We start from the raw sequence: 24,334 nt of genomic DNA on the forward strand, positions 1-24,334 counted from the left end.
AACTTTTATTTTAGAGTTAGAGAAGGAGCTCCCAATCCACTGATTGACTCCCTAAATGCCTCTAACAGCCAGGGTTGGGATAGCCAAAACAGGGAGGGAAGTCCATCTAGGTTTCCCATGTGGGTGACAGAGACACAATTCCTTGAGCTATTATCGCTGGCTCCCAGGATCTGCACGAGCAAGGAGCAGAATTGGGAGCCAGAGCTGGGTATCAGACTCCGGCACTCTGATATGGGATGTGGGTGTCTTCACCTGACCTAGGAACATTATTTTGCAGCAGCAATATTCAAAACAGTAGCTAGGAACTTGATATCCAGACAGGCACATTCTTGGCCTGAAGGAACTTTTTCATGTAGACAGGGAAATGAAAGTTAAATAACATTAGCATGTCAAAAAAGATTCAAAGCCACAATAAAGGAGGTGGTACAGGATAATGTGCCAGCTAAATTGGAAGGGTAAACAGGTTGGTGCAATCAGGAAGGATATTTGCGGAGAAGGAGCTGGGTGTTAGATGAGCCGGGTCATGGGGAGGGTAGGTGGAAAGTGGGTAGAAGGTGTCAGAGGGTGGATAGTCCAAGTATGGAGGTGGAGGAGCGTGGCAGTTGTAAGCCTGATAGGCAAACCAGTCTGACTAGGCTCATTCAGGGCAGTGTTAGCAGACTCAGCTGAATGTTAAAGAGGGAATTTTAAAAAATTAGCCAATTCCTGGGCTCCATTGCACATCAGTTAAGTCAGAATCTCTGAGGGCTGAGGGCTGGAATCTGTAGCCTGGAAAACTTTTCAAAGGGATTCTAATGAGGAGCTAATTTTCAGAACCACAGGTGAAAAGGGTTAGTGGATCATAAGGGAGAAATTTGGTTGAAGCCCAAACTCCAAAGATCTTCAGTGTTATGATTTTGGACTTTTTACAAATTACTTCTCACCTATTAGTAATGTATGAACATTCTTCTAACCCATTAGGAGCCAAGTTTTCAATTCGCTGAGTATTTCAATGACGTAATATTTATTTCCAGGTTACCATAAGTGGCGTATTTATTGCTCAATTTAAATTTTTACAGGTGTCCTAAATAGGACAAAGGGACATAATGGGCTAAAGGAGGAAATGTCCCCTTAAATCTCTGAGAAAACTGCAGAAGCCAGTGGAAAGTCACAGAAAGTTCTTGGGAAGCCACGATGCTCAGAGGCGTGACTCTGAGATACTAATCTACTTAGAGTCTCTGGAATGATCTGCAAGGGATAAGAAAGTAGAGGTGGTTTAGTAAACTGAGATGCCACAGCTGTGGTGCAGGAATTATGGGTAAAAAGAATGCTAATAGGACTCTCAATCATGTGTGTATGTTAAAGCTCAACTCATTTAATAATTAAAATTTAACAAAATTTAATTTTAATTTTAGAGATAACATTTTAAATTTACATTATAGTCAGAGGCTTAATGTTCCACAAAGTAGAGTTCAACAAGTAAGAAGTATGAAGACCACAGTTCAGCAGGAAAATAGGTAATCGCTATAAACATTAATCAAATGAAAGGATGGTCAACTTCATTCATTTCAAGTAAATTTTAAAATAGTTACAAAATCACTAAGAATCACTAGTTTATGATTCTTAACTTCTTTAACAATCATCTAATTAGAATTTAATTCATTTGAGAGGCAGAGAAGGAAATCTCTTCACCACAGGTTTGTTTCCCTTTGCCTGCAGTGGCTGAGGTGGGCCAGAGGGAAACCCGGAAAGAAGAACTCATTCTTGCGGGTGGAGGAACCTAATTGCTCAAACTGTCACTGCTGCCTCCCAGGTGCTCATTAGCAGGATGCTGGAATTGGGATCTGGGCTGGGACTCAAACCAAGGCACCTCCATGTGGGATGAGGTAAGACTGCTTTTCATTTTTCTCTCTTCTTTAGCTTTTAACACTGCCAACATTTGCAAAAGAGAATAGCTTTTCTACTGATTTTCTTGGGAATCCCAAACTTCTAGTCTTGTCCTTAAAAAAAGCTGAGGCCCTTTCAGAGAGTCTTGCAAAGTAAAATTATTTTTATGATAATACAGAGACTATCTACTTTTTTTTTTTTAAAAAAGCTTTATTTATTTATTTGAAAGGCAGAGTTACAGAGAGAGAAAGAGAGAGAGAGAGAGAGAGAGAGATCTTCCCTTCTCTAGTTCACTCCCTAGATGGCCGCAAAGGCCAAAGCTAGCCAATCCAAACCAGGAGCCAGGAGCTTCTTCCAGGTCTCCCACATGGGTGTTATGGTCCAAACGCTTGGACTGTTTTCCGATAATTTTCCCAGTGCGTCAGCAGGGAGCTGGATCAGAAGTGGAGTAGCCAGGTCTGAAGCTGGTGCCCACATAGGATGCTGGCACCACAGCCAGCCCTACCTGCTACAACACAGTGGTACCTTCTTCAGTGTGTTGACTCTTGCACTGATGGTGGAAAGCAATGGTGTGTAAAATTGTTGGCACATCAGTGGCCCCACCACAGACTAATAGTCACTGTATTCCTTTATTTTCAGAGAAATGTTCATTTTTCAATGAACTTTTTTTGGTAGAAAGTTTTGAATTTATTTATTTATTTGAAAGGCAGAGACATGGAGCCAGAAAGAGATCTTCTATCCACTGTTTCATTGCCCAGTGCCTGCAACAGCTAAGGCCGCACCAGGCCGGAGTCAGGAAGCTGGGACTCCACAGGGGTGTCCCAGGTGGGTGGCTGGGAGACAAGCACCTGGGCCATCACCTGCTGACGTCCAGGTGTCTGTTACAGGAAGCTGGACTCAGAAGCACAGGAGCTGGTACTGGAGCCAGTTGTTCCAACATGGAATGCAGGCGTCAAAAGTGATGCCTTTAACTGCTGGACCACAACACCGGCCCAGCGATTGTATTCTTCATCGCTGCATACTTGCCGCAGAAAAGAAAATACCAGTTTCATTTAAAAGTGCCTTTGATGGAAAGTAAAGATTATTAATTTTATTAAATATTGGCCTTCAAGTATGTGCCTTTTAAAAATTCTGGGTGATAAATTTGAAGGACACATGAAGAACTTCTACATGTACAAGAGTGGGCTCTCTTGAGGAGAAGGTTTGTGTGCTTGAGTTTCTGGCAAAACTGGAAACTGCTTTTCATGTGGTATCACTTTTTTTTTTTTAAGATTTATTCATTTTATTTGAGAGGCAGAGAAGTTTATCATCTGCTGGTTTATTCCCCAAATGTCTGCAATGGCTGGAGTTGGGCTGATTGGAAGCCGGGGACCTATCCCAGGCCGTAGCAGAGCACTGGATCGGAAGAGGAGCAGCCGGGACTCAAACCGGCACCCATATGGGATGCCAGCACTGCAGGTGGAGGCTTAGCCCACTATGCCACAGCACCGGCCCCATGATATCAACTGGCCCAGCCCCGGCTATTGCAGCTATTTGGAGAGTGAAACAGTGGATAGAAGCTCGCTTTCTCTCTCTCAAAAATAATGAAGTACGCTACAACACGGATTAATCTTGAAAACATCATACTAAGTAAAAATAAGCCAGACAAAAAAGTCGTATGATTCCATCTAAATGAAACATGCGGAATAGATAAATACATGGAGATGGGAAACAGATTGGTGGTTGCCAGGTGTTTGCCTTAGGGAAGAAAGGAATGGTGCTAACTATCCCATGGATGTAGGGTTTCCTTTTAGGGTGGTGAGATTATTTTGGAGCTAGTTAGATAGGGTGACTGCCGGCGCCGCAGCTCACTAGGCTAATCCTCTGCCTGCGGTGCCAGTACCTCGGGTTCTAGTCCCAGCTGGGGCGCTGGATTCTGTCTTTGTTATTCCTCTTCCAGTCCAGCTCTGTGCTGTGGCCCGGGAGTGCAGTGAAGGATGGCCCAAGTGCTTGGGCCCTGCACCCCATGGGAGACCAGGAAGAAGCACCTGGCTCCTGGCTTCGGATTGGTGCAGTGTGCCAGCCGTAGCGGCCATTTGGGGGGTGAACCCACGGAAAAGGAAGACCATTCTGTCTCTTTCTCTCTCTAACTCTGCCTGTCCAAAAAAAAAAAAAAAAAAGGGCGATTATAAAACATTGTGATTCAATTAATGCTATTGAACTGCTCACTTTGCCATTGTTATTTTTATGTTTTGAGAATTTCACTTCAATTTAAAAAAGTCATGGCTGGATTATCAACAGATACAGGCCCTGGCACTCAGCAGGGCACATAATTTCTTTCTGAATTTTACTCAAATAAGCAAAAGGAGCGCGATCTGTTTTCTTTCTGTTGGCTGTGTTTCTAGTATCTAGTGCTAGTGTAATCATTATTTTGGCTATTATCAGACTGAGCAATGCAGTTTTTGCTTTGATATTCTTCCTAGTTGTTGTGTCAGGAAGAAGGCAGAATTAGGGAGTATGCTAAAATCAAATCAGTATTTCTTACATAAATGATCAGTTGGGTGAGTCTGTTTTTAGTCACAAAATCTCTTTTGAAGTCTAAAAGCAAGAAAGAAACTTGAGATTGTTGACGTTTCCTACAGAACAGCTGAAATACACCCAGCGTGGCTAAAAGAACCCAAGATTTACCAACTAAAAAGCTATGAACCCTTCAATTTGTCATCAGCCTCAGGTGGGAGTCACTAATTGAGTTCTTTGTCCAAGAGTTAGGCATTTCTGTCCCTCCCTCAGCAACATTTTGGGGAAAGTCCTAAGCTTGCAGTTCTATGCTTTGGCGCTGGCCTCCCTCCTTGGAAACCAGAAACAAAAATGACTCATTAAGCAGCTTGTGTGTGATGTCATGACGGGGGCTTTACACTGAACCCTTATCTTACTTTTCCATGAAGTCATCTCCTTACACATTTAAGAAGTTGGTCAGTGGCAAGGTGATGTTCTGATAACCCAAAGCAGCTTCTAAAAGGGAGAGCGAAAACCACACAAGGTATGTATGTTAGGATTTTGGATTTCAGGACTGAGTTTTTGGCGTGGAGGAGGTAATATTTTGGCCTCAATTTCTTCACGTATGAAGGTATGTTGATGGTAATATTCACACAGGGCTTTGTGAGCAAATAAATGCACGTGCGTGTGAAACCTTTTTTTTTTTTTTGAGTGAGAGGGGTAAGAGGGGGTTGGGGTTAGCATTTTATTTATTTATTTATTTATTTATTTTAAAGGCACAAAGGCAAAGAGATAGAGATCATCTGTCTACTGGTTCATTCCCCAGATGCCAGCAGTAGTCATGGTTGAGCCAGGCTGAAGCCAAGAGCCGGGAACTCCGCCTGGGTCTCCTGTGCGGGCTGCAGGGACTTCAGGGACTCCTTGAAACACCACTGCTGCCTGCTAGAGTATGCACTAGCAGCAAGTGGGATTGGGAGCAGAGAGCCAGGACTCAAACCAGGCACACTTGTATGGGATGCAGTTGTGACTTATCTGCGGTGCCAAACACCTGCCCCATGGCACATCTCACACAGGATCCAGGATGTGACTGGCCAGCCAAAGGAGTTTGTTTTTATTGGAAACAATGCTGAGGCTGCCATTAGCACTTGTCGTAGAAGGGAGGATTGAAAAGGAAAGGGCTGTGGGACCAGCTCTTCTTTCTTCCTGTTTGAAAATACATATATGGGGGTGAGTGTGGGGGGGGTCTTCAAAAGGGGCCGGTGCTGTGGCTCAGCTGGTTAGCAGCCCCAGCATCCTGTATTCATTTCCACTTCCGATCCAGCTCCCTGCTAATACCCCTGGGAAGGCAGCAGAGGATGGCCCAAGTGCTTGGGCTCCTGCCCCCATGTGGGAGAACTGGATGAAGCTCCTGGCTCCTGGCTTTGGATCAGCCCAACTCAGGCTACTGCAGCCATTTGGGGTGTGAATCAGTGGATGGAAGACCTCTCTCTCAGTCTCTGTCTCTTCCTCTCTATGGCTCCGCCTTTCAGATAAATAAATAAATTAGTATAAAGAAAATACATGTTAGGAAACAACTATGCCTGGATCTCAAGGTTTTTGCATTGAATTTTCAACATTTAAAAATTATTTTCATTTTATTTGAAAGGGCTACAGAGACAGAGACCTCCAGTCTTCTGCTTCACTACGCAAATGCTCACAACTGCCAATGCTTGCCCAAGCTGAGGCCAGGAGCTAGAACTCCATCCTGGTCTCCTGTGCGGGTGGCAGGGGCACAAGCACTTGAGTCATTTCCTTTTGTCTCCCAGGGTACACATTAGCAGGTACCTGGAATTGGAAGTGAAGCTGGGATTCAAACCCAGGCACTCCCGTGTGTGGTGTAGGCTTCCCAAGCAGCACGTTAACCATCTTAATCACTGCACCAAATGCCTGCCCTGAAACTTCCCTTTCTATTCCATTTCCCACAAACTTTTCGAAGTACCCTTATATGAATACTGCAGCATATATAATTATTGCCTTTTAAGGAGTCTGTACTATATGAAATTTAAAGAAGAGAGAAATAAATAGGTGACATGAAGGCAAGAAAGAAAATGAAAGAAGAAGGGTTTGGGGCTGGTGTTGTGATGTACCCAGTAATGATGCTGCATGCAATATGGGCACTGGTTTGGGTCCCAACCTCTCCACTTCTGATCCAGCTCCCTGCCAACATGCCTGGGGAAAGCAGTGGAAGATGGCCCAAGTGTTTGGGCCTCTGCACCCGTGTGGGAGACCTGGATGAAGCTCCTGGCTTAGGCCTGGCCCAGCCCCACTGTTGCAGCCATCTGAGGAGTGAACCAGCAGATGGAAAGTCTCTCTCTCCCTCCCTCTCTCTCTCTCTCTCTCTCTCTCTCTCTCTCTCTCTCACCTTCTCTCTCTTCTCTCCGCCCCTCTGTCTGTAACTTTGACTTTCCGGTAAATAAATTTTCACCAATAAAGAAAGCAAGCAAGCTAGGTTGAGTGAGGAATAATGTGCTTTTTTTTTTTTGAGATTTTTATTTATTTATTTGAAAGGTAGAGTTACAGATAGTGAGAGGGAGAGACAGAAAAGTCTTCCTTCCGTTGGTTCACTCCCCAAATGGCTGCGATGGCCGCAGCTGCGCTGATCTGAAGCCTGGAGCCAGGTGCTTCCTCCTGGTCTCCCATGTGGGTGCAGGGGCCCAAGCACTTGGGCCACCTTTTACTGCTATCCCAGGCCATAGCAGAGAGCTGGATTGGATGAAGAGCAGCCGGGACTAGAACTGGCACCCATATGGGATGCCAGCGCCTCAGGCGGAGGATTCACCTACTGCACCACGGCGCCGGCCCCATATACTTTCAAAATACTCATTCTGAGTGGTGTATGAGGATGTGAAAATGTAAAATTGTTCCGTGGGCTGTCAGCTCAGCTCATGTTCTCTACTGTTTTAAGTTAGGAATGGTGTTGGGCAAGGTAGAAGAGGGCATTCTACACATTACTGATATTCTGAATCACTTTGAGAACTTTATAAGCATATAAGTGCCTGTACCCCACCAGAGAGTTTTGATTCTGTAGATCTGGGGTGGAGTCCAGTGTTTTTACAAAGGTCTTCAGATGAGTTTTGATGCACCTCTGTGTTTGCCTTTGTTCGGCAGTGTTTGCTGGGCTCCTTTACTGAAGGCCCTTCTTCCTGCAGAGCAAGAAAAATACGCATGGCAGAGTGGCCCGAATGAAACCTGGAACAGCCTTACCTTTGTCCATTACTAAACAGTTGTTTGCCCCTTTTTGCCTGCCCTTCTAAGGAGCCAGCTTTTCTAACCTCAGGAGCCGCAAGGAGCTGCAGTGGCGACACCCAGTGGTTCTTGAAGGCATTTCCCTTTTCATGGAGGACCTCAACTTTGGTATTTTGATGACTTAATGTAAATAAGGTGTTGTTTTCCACGTTCCTCTCTCCAGTCAGTTAGGAGAGGCACTCTTTAGTTCTGGTATACCTCACTCACCAGAAATGCTAAAACACTGAAAAACACACAAAGGAAGTTCGATCCTGACCCCTTGGGTACTCTCCAGTGTAAACACTTTTGTTTGGTTGTTTCTAGAAACAGGTGATTTCTGTGAAGTGAAGGAAAGCCAAACATAAACTCTGTATGCAAAAACCATGGTAATATTACGGAAACTGCCGGTGTGTTTCTCACCAGCAAGACAGTGACTCACCAACAAGACAGCATTACGTACTCGCCTGAAGCGAGAATTCTGCAGGCTGATGGAAGAAAGTGAATCTGGGATGAAGGTCAGGACTCCCTTCCTGACCATCTGTGTGAGCTTAAACTTAGAAATCTGCTCGGAATATCTCGATTAAAAAAAAGCAACCACAATAGAAGTAGGTTTGGTTCATTTGTGTCTGAGTTCAGGCTTTAACAAATTAGCATACACTGAATGGCTTATGAAAACAGAAATTAATGGCTCACAGTTCTGGAAGCTGGAAGTCCCAGGGGATTGGTGTCTGGGGAGGACTAGCTTTCTCACAGCCATTTCCTTACTGTGGTCTCACAGGGTGGACAAGCCAGTGGGATCTGTGGGGCTCCCTTTTGAGGGCACTCATCCTAGTCATGAGGGCTCTGTTCTCATGATCTGATCATCCCGAAGGCTCCACTTCCTGTTACCATCACCTTGGAGGTGAAACTTTCCATACGTGGGGGCTGGTATTTTGGTGCAGTGTGTTAAACCGCCACCTGTGACGCTGACTTTCCATATCAACACTGGGTTGAGTCCTGGCTGCTCCATTTCCCATCCAGCTTTCTGCTAATGCACCTGGGAAAGCAGTGGAGGATGGTTCAAGTAGTTTGGCCCCATCACCCATGTGGGAGACCAAGAAGGAGTTGCAGGCTCCTGGCTTCAACCTGGCCCATCTCTGGATGTTGGGACCAGTTGGGGAGTGAACCAGCGGATGGAAGATCTTTCTTTTTCTGTCTTTCTCTCTCTTTTTCTGTAACTCTGTCTTTCAAGTAAAAATATTTTTAAAATGTTTCAATGTATGAATTTTGAGGGGGACACAAACCTTCAGTGCGTAATGTCTTGTGTATTTCCTAAACCAAAAATGTTTATACATATATCCTACTGCATGTAACTAAGTTGAAATCAAATTATATAGGAGGAAAATCAATAGATAGTTCTCACAATTTTTTAAAAAAGATTTTTTTTTTTTTTTTTTTTTTTTGACAGGCAGAGTGGACAGTGAGAGAGAGAGACAGAGAGAAAGGTCTTCCTTTGCCGTTGGTTCACCCTCCAATGGCCGCCGCTGCAGCCGGCGCACCGCACTGATCCTGGCAGGAGCCAGGAGCCAGGTGCTTTTCCTGGTCTCCCATGGGGTGCAGGGCCCAAGCACCTGGGCCATCCTCCACTGCACTCCCTGGCCATAGCAGAGAGCTGGCCTGGAAGAGGGGCAACCGGGACAGAATCCGGCGCCCCAACCGGGACTAGAACCCGGTGTGCCGGCGCCGCAAGGTGGAGGATTAGCCTATTGAGCCACGGCGCCGGCCAGATATTTATTTTTTTGAAAGGCAGAGTTACAGAGAGGCAGAGGCAGAGAGAAAGAAGTATTCCAGCTGATGGTTCACTCCCCAAATTGCTGCAGCAGCCGGAGCTGTGCCAATCCGAATCCAGCAGCCAGGAGCTTCTTCTGGGTCTCCCACGTGGTACAGGGGTCCAAACATTTGGGCCATGTTCTACTGCTTTTCCAGGCCATAGCAGAGAGCTGAAGCAGAAGAGGAGCAGCTAGGACTCAAACTGGCACCCATATGGGATGCTGGCACTGCAGGCAGCGGCTTTACCAGATGCGCCACAGCGCTGGCCCCAGCTCTCAGTATTTTTACCGTATAACAATATTCATCAAAGAATTTCTTTAAACAGTGACCGTATGTTTATTCTGTATGCATGGAAGTTATGACTAAGTCTTTAAAATTTTGTTATACATACTTTAAGAAATATATTTACTAGGTACTGAGACACACCCAGATTACAAACAAAAGAAAGAGGAAGTTGGGCAATTGATGGGCGTGTGGACAAGAGAAGTCTCAGTGTTTAGCTGTTTTGGACTGTGTGCTTCACAACATTGGCAGAGGAAGAACACTAAAGACAAGACACAGAGGAAATGGGATTACTCTTGGTCTCAGGGCCCATCATTTTGTAGTTGGAACTAACAGATTTACTTAAAGACCATCCTGTATACTCCACTAGTCACAGGCCACCTGTACTAGCCTAACTGCTGAGTCTATCTACCCATCTACAGGAAGTACACTTTAAATTTCCTCTCTGTTTTTCAAATGTCATTTTCCTTATCTTTTATTCATTGTGCCTATCCAGTGCGTCTAAAATCTGACAATAAAAGGAAATACGAACATTTAAGATTTTCTTTTACCACTTTCTAACTGGGGGAGACAACTAGTCTTTTGTTTAGCTCCTTAAGGCTGACTAATCTTTAGTCTTTAGTAGTGGGCAGATGCATTGAGAAAACTGTTGGGAGACGATTCACATAAAAACTAAAAACAGCAGTCAGCTGAGCTGGTAGGCCACGGGCTTGCAGCTGTAGACAATTTAATGATCAGAAATACCGAACAAAGAGAACTTTTATGAGTTATCGTCTATTTTTGAGTTAAATGTTCTAACATTTATGAATGACTAATTGATGAGGCATCAGTCTAGAATGTCTCTGCATTTCACATTCATGTGGGAATAATTGGGAGGGGATCAAGAGGATTTTTCAGTAGCTTCTGATTTATAAATTGTTCCAAGATAGAATGCTTTACCTTAAACTAAGAGTGTCCCTGGATTGAAATATTGGGATCTTTACAACTTCCTGTGAAGTTGTTTGACATATCCCCCCACCCTCCGCTGAAAAGAGAAAATTTTCTTTTTTTCCTCATCTTTTGTTATTTTTTAAAATCTAATTAGATGCTAACATGGATTGAACAAGCTTGTGCCATCCTGGCCTGCCTCCTAGAGCATAAAACTTTCTATTACAGCTTATAATCATTGTTTTTTCAAATCATTCTGTATGTTTCTTTCCCCATGAACCAAAAAACGAGGTTTCATCTGGCTTTCAAGTTTTTCATTTAGTACTGACAGTTTAATCATAATCTTAAAATTATTGTTTTATCAAAGTTTTAATAATTCTGTTCAAATAGTTTAATTGGTTACCCCATTTGCTTCATAAATTGAGTGCAAACTTATTGATCTGACATATAAGACTTCCAGGATTCCAATCTCATTTCTGATTGCTACTTAAAACCTATGAAGTACCCACTAAGCATGAAGTCAAGTTGTGAGAGTAGACGGGGACAGAATGTGGAAGACTCTATTTTCTTCAGTAGTAGAGAAAGTCGTTGAGCACACAGGAGGCGGGATCAGGTCTGTGTCTTGGGAGTGCCTGGCTGTCGGTGGGGTGGAGGATGAGACTAAGGGAGGAGTCTGGCAAAGACCATGCCTGAAGAAGTGGAGGAAAGGTAGCGTTGGGAGTCGGCTTTTTTTTTTTTTTTTTTTTTAAATTTGGGAAGCCTAACAAAGAAATTAGTTGATATTGTGCTGATCATTTGTTAAAGAGGGGAAAGAAAGATGGTGACGTTCCAAATACTAATAGCTGAGTAAGACTAAGTCTGTTCCCACCAACATTTGGCCCTTTTCAGGACTTTGTGAAAACTGTCTGCAGCTCATGGCTCCCTCAGTTTTTCAGAAACTCGGTCTCAAAATCTTGATACAGTGCTTCATTTCCTTTCTCCTTCACTTGCCTTCTATGCCAGTTCACAGTTGTTTTTTTTTTTTTTTTTTTTTTTTTTTTTTTTTTTTTTTTTTTTTGACAGGCAGAGTGGACAGTGAGAGAGAGAGAGACAGAGAGAAAGGTCTTCCTTTGCTGTTGGTTCACCCTCCAATGGCCGCTGCAGCCGGTGTGCTGCGGCCGGTGCACCGCGCTGATCCGATGGCAGGAGCCAGGTGCTTCTCCTGGTCTCCCATGGGGTGCAGGGCCCAAGGACTTGGGTCATCCTCCACTGCACTCCCTGGCCACAGCAGAGAGCTGGCCTGGAAGAGGGGCAACCGGGACAGAATCTGGCGCCCCGACTGGGACTAGAACCCGGTGTGCCGACGCCGCAGGCGGACGATTAGCCTAGTGAGCCGCGGTGCAGCCCCAGTTCACAGGTTTTATCTTCTTTTTCCGGTGGTAGCAATGGCCCCTCATGGCTGGAACCAACCCAAGCTTTCCTCTTGCCTTCACTTTCTCATGTGCTACTGACAGTTTAATCTCAACCTTAAAATCACAGTTCTGATAAAAATTGTAATAGTTCTGATCAATTAGTTTCATTGGTTCTTTCATTTTTTAAATAGATTGTGTGTAAACTCATTGACCTACCATTTCGTTTCTGGTTATTCCTTACTGCCCTCAGTCCTCATTTACTGAAACCTAGGTCATCGGTGACCTGGTATGGGAGGAACTGCTAAAGGAGAAGCACACCAATGAGTGCATCTTGGTGCCAGTGCTGTTGCTAATCTCTGAGACCCTTTGTGTGAATTAGAAAAAGCTACTGTCACCAGTGGAAAAACTTTAGAGTAAATGCATGAATATGATGGCTTTGATTCTAATAATGCGTTTTGGGGGTTGGGCAATGGCCATGCTATGTACCCTTGTAAGGGGGTCTTAAATATCGCTTGTATTTAAGGCAATTACATTTCATTAAGTCAAGGGAAGGATAGAAATGTGATTAAGAGTTCCACATGCGTAAGCCTATGATTATAAAGAAAATTCAAAGTATGTAATTGTGAAAATTATAAGGAAAAAAGGAGAAGGCAAGATTGAGAAAGGAAGGGAAGTATGATTGTGTTCTTAAAATTGTATCTATGAAATACATGATGTCTTTTGTCTTTATGTTAATAACAATTTAAAAAATAAAAAATCATTTTCTTAAAAAAGTTTCTGAATGCTGAAGAAGCAAAGGAAAATGAAGAAAGACTAAAGGATAGTATAGGAGATACTTAAAGGGGTCATTGGAAATCTTTTGATGCAAAAATTTTATAAAATTATAAGCTTTCGGAGTTCAAAGTCCTCCAGAGATCTTCTAAGTCCCTTTCTCCTTCTGGTTTTAAATCTGGGAAGCCTGAGATCCAAGAATTTGAGGGATTTGACCAGTCTCTTTCTTTTTTTAAAGATATATTTTATTTATTTGAGAGGCAGAGTTACAGAAAAGCAGAGGCAGAGAGAGAGAGAGAGAGAGAGTGAGAGAGAGAGAGGTTTTCTGTCTGCTGGTTCACTCCCCAGATGGCGGAAACGGTCAGAGCTGTGCTGATCCAAAACCAGGAGCCAGGAGCTTCTTTCAGGTCTCCCACATGGGTGCAGGGGCCCAAGGACTTGGACCACCTTCCACTGCTTTCCCAGGCTGCAGCAGAGAGCTGGATCAGAAGTGGAGCAGCCATGACTTGAACTGGTGCCCATATAGGATGTCAACACTGCAGGCTGTGGCTTTACCTGCTATGCCAAAGCACCAGCCCCAAGATGTCATGTTTTTCACTAATTTACACTGCAGCTAAGATAGCTGTTACAGATGTTGGCACCTCGAAGTTGAATGCTTTCAAAAGAAAAGCTGAAATCTAGGAGTGGCTTTGGGAACTGGCAATGGGCGGGAGAGGGAAGGAATTTGAGAAGATGGTAAGAGCTGAAGCCCTTTGACAAGGCCTGATGAGTACTCACTGGAAATGGGAGAAACTGGTTTTGGAGATTGGAAAAAAGAAGGAACTTGTTTTGTAGTGGTAGACAGCATACTAATGCTATCACCTGAGGTCACACAGGAAGTGGAAAATACACCCGATGAACTGGGTGGTCCAATTAAGGAGGTTTCTAGGCAGACTGTTGAAGATGATTTTTATAGTAAGTGTGTGTGTGTGTGTGTGTGTTTGAACAAAGGCCATTTCTTAAATATCTGGTGAATTTAAGCTTGTAATTTTCCAGGTTTTAATGCCAATTTTAGGGCTTATATAATTTTGAAATAAGAAACACAAGTCTGTTCCTTGCTTACCTCCTTCCAGTCACATGGACAGCATGGATTTTCCTGGATGGTGAAGTGTTTTGCTTTTGGATAAACAAATTATTGAAGTATTTATGCCATCACATTCCAATGTGTCCTTTGTGTTTGGAAAATAACTTCAGCTGCAGATTGGGGTGTATCCTGGAGAATGTTTTGTGTTTTGGTGATGATGATCTGTAGCTCAGATATATTGCTTTTTGGTTATTCATGCAGGGTGGAGGCCATTTGAAGTATTTTCTTTCGCACCTCCTAACACAGATGAGCTACTGAAGTTACCTGTGGAAGTTTATGCTTGTTAAATGGGGCTCCATTTAAATGTGATCTTAGGACCACTGATGATCACAAGAGACAATGATAGTACAAAGCATTGACAATGACTCTTAAGTTTCTTCCTCTGCACAGCCCACTTCTGAAACTGGAGTGAACATTTCTCAAGGCCTTTCCTCTTACTATTTTCCATACTCCCACCTAAGTTACGTTTATCACACACACAGGAAATTAAAAAACAACAGTTGTAGACCAGATTGCCTTATCTCCCTTGTCAAAGGAAGAGTCTTTATTCCTCAACTGGAAGACATCAAATACTTCCGCAGGGTGCACTTCCTGTTGCTCACATGGAAAGACCCACAACGTGGGTCACTGACCCTGTTGTGATGGTAATTTAATGAGAGGTTCCTGACAGCTCAAGTGTGCTTCTCAGCTCTGTGTGATAGTTGCCTTTGGAAGGTTAGGTATTGAAAATTGTTCACACAAAGGTTAATAAATGAAAATCATTTCTTTGTGAAAGGAGTCAGGTGAGTGGATGGCTCATATGCACCTTGACTGATACGCAGGCTGTTGGTGTCTTGGAAATCACTGTGGAAATTATGCAGAGAAATTGCTCCTTTGTCAGTGTTTTCAGCAAAGGCTGGGCCGTGTCAAATGGCAGAGGTAACAGCTACTACATACGCTGAAGTATGTATGCAGTGTACATTGGAGTCTCACTGGGAAATGGAAGTGTCCCAGTGGCCAACTGATATGCACTGCATTAAGCCTTTAAATGCTTCATCTTTAACAAGTGCAGAAGCTGGCTACTCTTGTCTCCTCAACTCTCATCAGTGCCCATTGCCGCCATGATTTTCTGGTAATGATTTTCATGAAAAGTAAGTATGATTCTGATAAAAGGAAACACAATTGAGCAGCAAATCCAAATGGAAAGCATAGACTGAATAGCAAAACCATCTCTGTCCCTGTCCGTAACTGCAACCCAAAGTTATAGTGCCCTCATATGTGTTACTTAATTCCAGATTTTGGAGAAGTTCTATAGTCTTGTAATTCCTATTCCTGAAATGAATGGTTTAGCATATTATGGAAACATGAATGCATGCTTACAAGTATATCCATTATGGGCTAATGTGTGTCCTTTCAAAATTCATAAGTTTAAGTCTCAGAATGTGATTGTATTTGGAGGCAGGGTCATTACAGAGGCTAAATGAAGTCAAGAGGGTTGATCGTGGTCCAGTCTGATAGTGGCCTTCTGCAGAGAGACTGGGACAGGGACAGAAGGAAGACAGAGGGAAGAGTGTGAGGGGGCAGGGAGAAAGTGGCCTTCTATGCACCACAGCGCAAGCCCTCAGGGGAAGTGCGGCTGGTGGTGTTTTGATCTTCGACTTGCAGCCCCCAGAACCTTGTGGAAATAGGTTTCTGGTGTGAAGGAGTCCGGTCTTTGGAGCTGTGTACGGCAGTCCTCACAAACTAAGACAGGGTTTCAATGGCTGCTTTGAGAAAGAGTGGGAGAGTCCAGAAACATTGACATATACTATCTCTGGAGAGGATGCTTCTCCGTTTTGTGGCTGGGAGACTGGGAATGAGGAATGGGGCAGCTGGGGGCATGGCTCTCCAATTTCAGCCCACGATGTTGTGATCTGTCCATGATGAGTCATTCCCCTGATTCAGGACATGCTTGGGCATAAGAGAATAAAAAAGATGGATGTGTTTTGAAACCAGAGAATGTCTATAATGCATCGTAAGCATAAAGAAAAAAATTACAGATCAGTAATGTAGGTTGGTCCCATTCCCATACACGGTTGGATTCCTGTTCTGCCGGTGTCTAGCCCTGGACGACAACCCCCAGTTAAGCCAGCAGGTTGGAGCTGAGGAGGGGGATCTGAGTCTGCCTAACAGTCTAAATGCACTTCTGCAACTAACGTTGTTTTGAAAAGAAAATCTTTGTCTTTTATTTGTTTTCAATTTGTCTTTAGGAAATTTAAAGCAATGATTTTTTAAAGTGGCTTTTGAAAATGAGAAATTCTTGCTAAAACCTGGCAGATACTTCTACTTGGTTAGAGATGTTATAAAAGTTTATGTAGGGCCGGCACCGTGGCTCACTTGGTTAATCCTCCGCCTGCGGCACCAGCCTCCCCTGTGGGTGCTGGGTTCTAGTCCTGGTTGCCCCTCTTCCAGTCCAGCTCTCTGCTGTAGCCTGGGAAGGCAGTGGAGGATGGCCCAAGTGTTTGGGCCCCTGCACCCGTCTGGGAGACCAGGAGGAAGCACCTGGCTCCTGGCTTCGGATTGGTGCAGTGCCAGCCATAGTGGCCATTTGGGGAGTGAACCAACGGAAGGAAGACCTTTCTCTCTGTCTCTCTCACTGTCTTTAACTATACCTGTCAAATAAAAAAAATTTAGAAAGTAAAAAAAGTTTATGTAATATCTTATCTCTGGCTGATAATACACATTGTTAAAAATGTTTACTTGAGAGATGGGGGAAAGAGAGGGAGAGAGAACTTTCCTATCTACTCCTCAAATGCCTAAAATTGACAGGACTTGGCTGAGGACAACGCTGGGAGCAGGAATTCTATTCACATCTCCCACATCGGGGGCAGAACCAAGCTACTTGAGCCATAACTGCTTCCTTCCAGGGTCTGCATTTGCAGGGAGCTAGAATATGGAGCCCGAACTGAGAATTGAACCCAGGAACTCTGACATAGGATGTGAGCAGTTTAACCAGCAACTCCGGAGCCAAATGTCTGCCCTGATTTTATTCTTTCTAATATATATCTGTGTTGTAAAAAACAACCTTGATGTCTTCTTTGATTGGGTAGAGAATAATCAGGGCCACTAACTTATAGCTTATATTCTGCTGATGAGGTTCGAAGTGAGGTGTATAATAATCAACAAATATGTTTCACCATATGTCATGATATCTGTGCACAAAACCCCTGTGTAGAAATAACTAAAAAGAAATGTTATTTTCTAGACATAGGCACTAGGAGAATGCTGGACTTAGGTTATTTTCCAGTGTGATATTAGGCAAGCTACTTTACCTCAGAATCTCTCTCTGAGAATACCTCATTTTTTTTAAATTTAATTGACAGGTAGAGATATAGATAGTGAGAGAGAGAGACAGAGAGAAAGGTCTTCCTTCTGTTGGTTCACTCCCCAAATGGCCGCTACGGCAGCACTGCACCAATCTGAAACCAGGAACCAGGTGTTTCTTCCTGGTCTCCCATGCAGGTGCAGGGGCCCAAGCATCTGGGCCATCTTCCACTGCCCTCCCCGGCCAGAGCAGAGAGCTGGACTGGAAGAGGAGCACCTGGGACTAGAACCTGGTGCCCATATGGGATGCCGGCACTGCAGGCGGAGGATTAACCAAGTGAACTACGGTGTCAGCCCCAGAATATTTCATTTTAATTTTAGGTAGGCTGTCATTCTTTAGAGTCTTCAATTCTTTGCTTTGTAGCCTGGCAGTGGAGAACAGTTAAGACCTTTATTAACTGATAGTATATAGGCCACTGGGTACTTATTTGTCAATTGATAAATTTTATTTTATCTTTAATAATATAAACCAGATTTTTAAAAATTTATTCTTATTTATTTGAAAGGAAGAGAGAGAAGAGAGAGCGAGCGAGCAAGCGAGCAAGCTCCCATCCCTTGGTTCATTCCCCGAATGCCTGTAATAGCAGGTGGTTGGCCAGGCTAAAGCCAGGAGCCGGAACTCAATCTGGGCCTCACCTGTGGATGGTAGGGACTCCAGCGCCTGAGCCGTTAGCTGCATTAGCAGATGTGTACATTTGAGGTGTCAGCTGGAATCAGAAGTGAGACTCAAACCCAGGCACTCTGATATGGGATGCAGGTATCCTAAGTGGTGGCTTAATCTGCTGTGCCACCATTCCCACTCCACTCCGGAGATTTTCTTCAAAGAATGTCCAGTGGAAGTGATGGGCAACTAAATCTTCAAAAGTCAGAGTCAGGGTTGTATGTGCTTTTTAAGGAAAAAATCACAGAATTGCTTACCGTTGTCTCATTTGTGAGGAACTCACTGAGTTCTAGGAAAAATGACCAAGACAAGAGACAAAGTGTATTGTGTAACTGACTGTGCTGTCGGCACTCAGCTACTTGAAACTTCACAACTGCTGCAGGGCCAGGTACCTGAATCCTGTTTCACGAACAGCAGATACTCAGACTCTGCAGAGGGGTTATGCAGCTTTCTGAAGTAGAAACCTACTTAGTGGTGTTTCTCTTAGTACCTCCTTAAGCTGACACAGGGACTTATCTTAGGTGACCAAGCATCCCAGTTTGTCCAGCATAGAAGGTCCTGTGTCTTGGTAAAACCCTTAGCATCTGACAAGTGCAGATGTGTGGCTGCCTGAATAGTCCCACTAATTGCCAGAGTGCTGTGTTGAATGGGTGACTCATTAAACTTGTCTTCACAAATTGTTGCTCATTCGCATTTTTGTTGGGGTCTCACCAACATCTCCAATACAAGGTCTGCTGTTCCCTCTGAGATAATGTTTCAAAGCACTCTTGGGAGTGGGTATTTGGTGCCATGATTAAACAGTGCTCGGGGTGCCCACATCCCACATCAGAATGTCTGGGTTCAAGTCCCAGCTCCACTGCTGTTTCCAGCTTCCTGCTCATGCACACTCTGGGAGGCAGCAACTGATGATTCAAGTACTTGGTTCTCTACCGCTCGCGTTGGAGTCCTGGATTGAGATCTGGCTTCCCAGCTTCCCTTTGGGCTAGCCCTGGCTGATGGGGGCTTTTGAGAATGAACCACTGGAAGGAAGACCTCTCTCTGGATGTCTTTCTGTCCTTCAAATAAAAAATACAAAATTTAAAGTATTTTTAAAGTATTTTCCTTATTCTGAGAGTTATTTCAACTATGGCGTGGATCCTCACTGTTGCTCCCCGTCTTCGTGGAGGAACGACACAGGACCCTGCGCTGTTCTTCTGTCTGCTCAGCCCTCCCCGGGTTTGCTGCTGGTCCTTCCCGGGTTGGCTGCTGGTCCTTCCACCTCCGTGGAAGGGCGGTTCCCCCTGCCACATTCCCCACTTCCGCGGGGGAGCGGCACACCGCCGGCTGGCTCTCTCGGGGGCTGCACAGGTGTTCCCCCTAGATGTTCCTGGTGCATGCCGTCTCTCTCCTCCTTTATAGTCCTTCCACCAATCCCAACTCTGCTACCCACACGCCGAGTACGCTGCTCTCCTCCAATCAGGAGCAGGTCCCACAGTTTATTGGTTGAACTGGAGGCAGCTGTGTAGAAGCTGTTTCCCTTCTCAGCGCCATATTGTGGGAAAGCAGATGCATAGGATAAGTCTTAATTCCAGTAACTTAGTCTAGTCCGAGTTGCTCCCAGTTGCTCCCCACAGATCCCCCTTTCTTTTTATTTTTGGCGTTGATACGCGCCTGTCTTCGGTGCCCCGCGGCACACACTCTGCTCTGCTTGCTAGAGTTGCCCACAGGTTCTTACAAGTCCTATCAATCAGGCAAACCGAATCCGGGTCCTCTCTTCGCCATGTTGTGAGGAGGTTTTTAGGCGCTGATGCGTGCCTGTGTTCGGTGCCCTGCAGCACATGCTCTGCTCTGCCTGCAGGTGCTTACAAGCCCTAGCAATCAGGCAAACCGAATCCAAGCCTTCTCATTGCCGTATTGTGGGGAGACTTATTGGTGTTGATAACGTGCCTGTCTTCGGTGACCTGCGGCGCATAAGCTGCTAGCCGCCCGCAGGTGCTCATCGCCTCACTAATCAGGCAGACCGAATCCAAGCTTTCTCATTGCCATGTTGTGGGGAGGCCTTTCTATTTCTCTATTTCTCTATCTCCGGGCATTCCTATTTCTCCCATTTTACTTCTGTCTGCCAACATTCCTATTTCTCTCATTTTACTTCTAAACTTCTGTTTCTCTTATCCTTGCGGCTTCCCGGCGCCCGCCCCGAGGCTGCTTCTCCGCGGCTTCCCGGCTCTGAGCTGCTTCAGCCCGCGCTTCTCCAATCTGCGCGGCTTCCCGGCTTTGCGCGGCTTGGCTTCGCGCGCGCACTCCGCGGTCTCGCACTAGCCCAGCGTTCCCTATCTACTTGTGCCTCGCACGCTCTCTCTGCGCGCGGCATCCTCCGCGAGTCACACAGCGTAGCTTACGTCTCCGCCACTAGCATTCAATCCAAGTTCCCCGGACTAACCTGGCGAATTCCAACCTGGCGGCCCACGTCTCTGCCTCTGGTTCCAGATCTTCGCCTCTTGCTCCCCGGGGTGACTTGAAGAATTTCAAGGTGGCTTACGTCTCTGCCTCGGCCTGCACTCGTGGCTTCATCCTCCCTAACATTTTTCTCTACCCGGTATGTTTCCCTAAGTTTTCTTCCAACAATATTCCTCCCTCATTTCTCCTGGCCTCTCCCCACAGTCCATATCCAAGTCTAAGTTTCTTCTAGGTTTCACTTTCACTTTCAACCTGCAGTCCGTATCTGAGTCTAAGTTTCTTCTTGCTTTCACTTTAAATCCTAACTTCTTTCCCACAGTCCGTATCCAAGTCTATGCCTAGGCTTTCAATAGCTTCTTCCGGCACCTTTTTCGTCCGGCTTTCCCCTAGGCTCTTTGCTAGTCTCTCTCTCCGGTATTTTCCACTTCTTCCCGTTTCTTCCCTCCTAAGTTTCCTATCCATCCTAGGTTTCCTATCCGAGTCACGGCACCATTATGTCGCTCCCCGTCTTTGTGGAGGAACGACACAGGACCCTGCGCTGTTCTTCTGTCTGCTCGGCCCTCCCCGGGTTTGCTGCTGGTCCTTCCCGGGTTGGCTGCTGGTCCTTCCACCTCCGTGGAAGGGCGGTTCCCCCTGCCACATTCCCCACTTCCGCGGGGGAGCGGCACACCGCCGGCTGGCTCTCTCGGGGGCTGCACAGGTGTTCCCCCTAGATGTTCCTGGTGCATGCCGTCTCTCTCCTCCTTTATAGTCCTTCCACCAATCCCAACTCTGCTACCCACACGCCGAGTACGCTGCTCTCCTCCAATCAGGAGCAGGTCCCACAGTTTATTGGTTGAACTGGAGGCAGCTGTGTAGAAGCTGTTTCCCTTCTCAGCGCCATATTGTGGGAAAGCAGATGCATAGAATAAGTCTTAATTCCAGTAACTTAGTCTAGTCTGAGTTGCTCCCAGTTGCTCCCCACACTCACTCCTTACAGTATGTTTACAGTGACCCTGTTGACTTGTTAAATAAGCAAAATTATTTTCCTCTTTTCACTCTCCTATGACTGCTGTAAGGAGATGAAATTATCATCTCTGGATTGGCGTTTATTGCTTTCTGTGTTATTTATGGCATTATCCTCACTTATATTCATCTATTTATTAATCCATCCACTACTCTTCCAATTGTAGGTTATTACTGACTGTCTGAACTTGTTCTCCAGATTTAAGGTAGTCGATTCCAGCAAGGCACAGGAGGCTGAGGTTCCACACGTTTCCTGGGTGTGTTTATTGGTCAGCCTTTTATCACGAAGGCATACACGAGGTGGCTGCTTTATAAAGAAAAGAGGTCCATTTTGGCTCATGGTTCTAGAGATTTGCAGTCAGGGTTGGTGGGTTGCGTTGGTCCAGCCTCTGTTCATGAAGCCCCTGTTGGCAGAGTCCTGAGGTGGCACAGGGCATTGCAGGGTGAAGAAGGGATAGCGTGTGTCTGTCTATACCTCTATCAACCTGTCACCTCCCTCTCCCCTGAAAAAGCTAGCAGAGGGGCAGATGCTTGGAAAAGCATTCAAGACACTGCTTGGGATGCCTCATCCTGTATTGGATCACCTGGATTTAAGCACGTCTTTGTTCCAGATTCCAGCTTCCTGTTGTTGTGTACCCTGGGAGGCAGTGGGTGATGGCTGATGTAATTTAGTCCCTGCCACCCACATGGGAGAGCTGAACTGAATTTCCAGCTCTGAGTTTTGGCCTGGCCCAGTTTTGGCTGTTGTGGGTATGTGAGGAAAGAATCAGAGGATAGGTTTTCTCTATCCATTTTTTATTCTCCAAATTTACTTATTTATTTGAAAAGCAGAAAAAGAAAGATCTTCCATCTGCTTGTTCATTCCCCAAATAGCTACGATGGCTGGGGCTGGGCCAGGCCAAAGCCAGGAGCCAGGCACTTCTTCTGGGTCTCCCATGTGGGTGCAGGGGCCCAAGCACTTGGGCCATCTTTCACTGCTTTCCCAGGCACATCATCAGGAAGTTGGATTGGAAATGGAGCAGCCGGGACTCGAACTGGTGCCCACATGGGATGCTGGCACTGCAGGTTGCAGCTTAACCTTCCATGCCACAGCGCCAGACCCTATCTATCCATTTCTCTCTTTGTTTCTATCTCTGCCTCTCAAATAAATAAATTATTTTTAAAAACTACCAGGATTCAATCATGGGGTTCTATCCTAACGATAGAATCTCATCTGGATCACTTCCCCAGGCTGTACCTCTAAATGCCATAACTGGATTCAGTTTGTACATCTTTGTTAACATTAGCTTGAAACTTTAGGGCTTAAACTCCTGTTTGAGTTTGGGTGCCAACTCCTATTCAAACTGGAGCACTGGGCGTATTCTTATTGTATAAGACATTGAACACCAAAGGAACAGAAATGTATCAATGCAGCTTCGAAAATCTGCTGAGTGAATGGAGAAATATGGGTTAATCCTCAAGAGATTAATGCAGATGGGTCCTCACTGGAGAACCTGGGAAATGCAGCAGCCCTGTTTGTTGTGTAATGCTATTGGCTAGTGTCTTTCTTTTATCCAACAATTATTTATTTATTGAATGATTTCCATAGATTTGAAACTACTTTGGTTCTGAAAGGAATATAAAATGGAATGAGGTTCTGTTCCTTCCCTCTGGTAATTTATTTCCAATAAGGAAGATGACACATTCATATAAATGAGCATCCCATCAAAGAATCTCCTGGGAGGAAATTGTGACCATTAAATTATTGGGAGTGCTGTGGAGAGATCTTAGGACCAGGCTAAGGATTTAGACTTAGACTTCATTGGATAGGTGTGGGAAGCCATCAAAGATTTTTAAACAGGATTAGTTGAATTGAAGCACACTTGGACAGCACTCACTTCCTCTTCATGTCACTCTGATTTGCGTATTCATTTGTTATCATTTGTGTAAAGTATAAACTCCCTATCACACTTCTTGGTTTATGGTGTTCTCTGTGCCTCAGAAACTTTTAAAATCATCCCTATATAAAACAAAAACAGTTCCATTGATTTTCAAATAGTATTTTTTTTAAATCATGGTAACCACAAAAAACTGCTTTACAAAGGTAGATGAGTAAAATTAATGCACTGTGGTCTAATGGAGAAATGGAACTGCTTCAGACTGGCTTTTCACACAGCAACTGACAGATGTTAAGATGTGTCCCACTGAAAATATCTTGCTGGGGGCTGGCCCTGCCCCTGGCCCTGTGGCATAGAAGGTTAATCTTCTACCTGCAGTTCCAGCATCCCATATGAGCACCAGTTCGAGTCCTAGCTGCTCTACTTCCAATCCAACTCCCTGCTAATATGCCTTGGAAAGTATTGGGCCCCTGCACTCATGTGGGAGACATGAAAGAAATTGGCTCCTGGCACTGGCCTGGCCTAGCCCCACCCCTTGAGGCTATTTGGGGAGTAAACCAAAGGATGGAAGACCTCTCTCCCTCTGCCTTTCAATTTCAAAAAAATAAATATTTACACACACACACACACATACACACACATATACATATACATATACACATATATAAAAATACCTTGCAGTAGGGCCAAGCCACCACTTGGGACACCCACATCCCATAACAGCGTGCCTAGCTTCAGTCTTGGCTCGTCTGCTTCTAACCTAACTTCCTGCTAATGCACACCCTGGGAGGCAGCAGGTGATGGCTCAAGTACTTGAGTCCCTGCCATCTATGTGGGAGATCCAGAGGGATTTCCTGGCTCTAGGCTTTGGCTGGGTTCAGCTCTAGCTGTTGCAGCATTTGGGTTACTGAACCAGTGGATAGAAGAGTGTCTCTCTCTCTCTCTCTCTCTCTCTCTCTCTCTCTCATTTTGCCTTAGAAGAAAATATCTTTCAGTAGCCCTGCAAATTTCTTGCAGTGCCCCTTGGCACTTTGGTGCATGATTTGAAATAAAAATTTTAGCTTGAGTTCCTATTTTCTTGCTCTTTTATAGGACATTTTTCTAT

At 44.9% G+C, this 24,334-nt stretch overlaps 1 long non-coding RNA gene across 3 annotated transcripts in view; it reads left to right on the forward strand.

The window, feature by feature from the left end:
- Window positions 1–24,334, forward strand: part of LOC103348950 (uncharacterized) — a 77,903-nt gene that overhangs the window by 10,265 nt on the left and 43,304 nt on the right. The window contains exons 3-4 of one of the 3 annotated variants that reach the window (XR_011379070.1): window positions 1,699–1,865; window positions 4,488–4,925. This is a non-coding gene — a long non-coding RNA (uncharacterized lncRNA). Of the gene's footprint in view, window positions 1–1,698; window positions 1,866–2,753; window positions 4,136–4,487; window positions 4,926–24,334 lie in introns of those variants that run through there. The other 2 variants (XR_011379071.1, XR_011379072.1) reach the window with 2 other exon arrangements.

Source organism: Oryctolagus cuniculus, chromosome 9, assembly GCF_964237555.1.
Source record: "Oryctolagus cuniculus chromosome 9, mOryCun1.1, whole genome shotgun sequence".
In the NCBI taxonomy this organism is placed as follows: Eukaryota; Metazoa; Chordata; class Mammalia; order Lagomorpha; family Leporidae; genus Oryctolagus; species Oryctolagus cuniculus.